The sequence below is a fragment of the Lipophrys pholis genome (assembly GCF_963383615.2).
Source record: "Lipophrys pholis genome assembly, chromosome: 18".
Classification (NCBI taxonomy): domain Eukaryota; kingdom Metazoa; phylum Chordata; class Actinopteri; order Blenniiformes; family Blenniidae; genus Lipophrys; species Lipophrys pholis.
Window position 1 is genome coordinate 24,166,238 of NC_137646.1, and position 3,163 is coordinate 24,169,400.

The following is a 3,163-nucleotide window of genomic DNA, read 5'->3' on the forward strand; positions in this document are numbered from 1 at the left end:
ACCCACGACCCTGAGATTAAGAGTCTCATGCTCTACCGACTGAGCTAGCCGGGCTGCTTGTCATGCCTTCAGATACAACCGCCAAAATTCACGAACAAGACGAACAGCGAACAGCAAATAAATTGAAAATTGATGAACTGAAAGTGAGCAAAGGGAAGGCATGAACAAGCTCAAAACCACTCAGACAAAAGATGAACGAAATCTAATACGACAGAAACAATTGAATATTCACAGAAGTAGCTTAAATAGCTGGACAACATCAAATCTTGACTTCAATTCCAGGAAGTTTATCATGACGCCATCACATTGAAGACACAGTAAAATAAAAGGCTTGAGTAAAGGAAGGAAAAAAGCAAGCTTGTATAGAAATAGCTGCACCAGGCACTGATAAAAACAAGATAACTGAATTGTATAATTAAGTGAAAATAATGTATTTTGTAAATTACAACATATGTTTATTTTAAATCATGAAATAATTGAATATTGGAATACAGTACATAGGCACACATCACAGGCCAAATAAAAAAAATAATTCAACTGTAAATCTATATTAATATAGGCTTTTGTAACTATAGAAGTAATGCCCTTGTTGTGGGTATTTTGGGAGGAACTTCTGGAGGACATGGACTCTTCTGCCCTGACTCTCGTCTGTATCACATTTGCAACGAAGGATTAAAATCCACTAAATACTAGAGACAAATTGTGTGAAAAGTGCATTTGTTCAAATAAAATCATACTGTTCTCGAATACAATTTTAACGCACTTGTACTTTACTTTGATAGCTCCATTTTAAGCATTTTATTTCTAGTTAACTAATTATAAACGATATAAGATTCACATTCACTGTCGATACTGGCGCGCCCGCACGCACACACTTACCTCCTTTAAGCCGTCGTCAGAACCACGCCCACTGCTGCATGCTCTGGGCATGAGTACTTCACGTGCACAATTGACCTCACGGGTGCGAGTTGGTTTCTTTTTTGGTTTTTTTTGCGTAGTTTAGTCATGAATCGCACCAGCGTATTTTGATGTGAAATTGCGTACCTGGTCGCGCTACGCAAATTGCGTACAGTTTAACGGGCATGCACGTGTTTCAGTAAAAATGAAAAAAAAGAACTTTAACTGCTTTTACAGTTTGTTTATTATTACTATATTTCACGTCCTTCTTTCTTTTTTCTCTTCTGCAAATAGCCTACGTTCTTTTTTTATCCAAATCAAGCTTATTTGTATAGATGTACTTCTTTTGATGGATTCTATGATTGGTATAGTAATTGTTTCAGGAATGCTGGAGGAAAACATGGCGCATTACGTTGTATTTATCTAATATGTTTGGAAGCACTGAATTTTTTTGGTTTTCCCAAATAATTAATTAAAAAGAAAAAAAAAATGAGAAAGCGAAAATAACCCAGGACTTTTTAACCAGCAGCCCACTGTCGCGAGATAACTCTTTCGTTATTACGAAGTCCACATCAAGAATATTTGTAAATAAACTATAAACTTTCGCAGCTATAAAGTTTAGCCAGCCTCTTACCTTTAGCTGGTTGCTTCATTGCCGCAGCGAATTAGCTCTAATGTGACTCGATAATTCTCGTTCCTCTTCTTTACCTCTGCGGTTGACGTCGAATATATTTTCCAGAAAAAAAAAATCTAATGTCAAAGGATAAGTTATACCGCATGAATGAGAGAAAAAAACAAGACTTATATCGAAAGAAAATCGCGTTAAAACTTAGAGCCTTTGCCTGGTCTTGCCCGGGAGAGTCCATTTGTGGGAGGTGGAGGGGTGCACGACTTCGTTATTACAAACAACTGTTGCAAATTCCCCAAATTTTGTCTAAGTTATAAATACGTAGCTTCGTGGTAATAATGTTGCATTTCTTCCATCATTTGATACACGAAATATTTAGTTTTTCAGTTTTCTTTCGGCAATTAAAGACGTAAGTCCACCTGTACACTGGACATATATGGTACATCCCCACACGTGCGCTTGTATCAATTAAATTGATGAAAAAAAACAATATACTTTATTTATACCGACACACACAAATATTGACACAAATAAACTCCAGTAAACCAACCAAACGTATCAATGTGGTTTTATTTGTGTTTAGCTGTGATTGTAACCAAGTACCAAGGATTATAATTGTATTACTTTAATTTGTTTTAGCAAAACAAAGGAACAACTGGATCATCCAATCAATTCATTTCAACATAACTCAAGAAAAGTGGATTCAATCCAACGTCAGATAGATATACAGTCATGACTGCGTCCAAACACACAGAGGCAACAACAAGCACTAAATCAGCTTAGATCCACAAGCTATCAATTGTCTCCAAACTCTCTCCTAAATGAGAAGGTCACATGCCTACAAGTGCAATATTCACAGTCAAGTGCAATACATATGAATAACTCTTTATTAGGGAAGTGAAAATATTTGATAACTTCCATATTTTTTCCAAATAAACAACAAAGCATGAAGAAATGGTATGGATAGATGTTGATTAAGGTGCTGCTATGTCTTGACCCTTTCACCTTTACTGATAGTGTCTGGGGGGGGTACAGCCTGAAAGGACGGCCGAGTTTGACAGCATCTTCCTCACTTTAACAGTATCAAACTTTACCCCGAAGTTTCTGAGGCTGGTTCTAACCGAGCCCAGAGCACCGAGGGAAAGTTTTTGATCAGGCAAATCTTTTTGTCAGGAGCAATGATCAGAGTTTCAGTTTTGTCAGCATTTATCTGGAGGTAATTTGAAGAAAGCCCATTTTCAATGCAAGTCACACATGCCAAAAACATAGATAAGAAATGAAATTGAGTCATTGAAGGAGCAATATAACTGGATATGATCAGCGAATGAGTGATGAGACACATTTTGGCAAACCACCAATAAGACGACCAAGAGATAACAGGTACAATAGAAACAAAACAGGCCCCAGGACAGAGCCCTGCGCAACGCCACAAGACAGGTTGGACACATCAGACATTACATTGAATATCTTTGTTTTCATATATGAGGAAAACCACTGGAGGACAGACCCGGAAAACCCCAGTCACATTTAAATCTGTTAATCAATATATTGTGGTCCACAACCATCCAGACCCCTGAAGTCCCCAAGAAGAAGAGTTACGCAGAGACACCGACAGATGGCGCACTTCCACCACTTAGT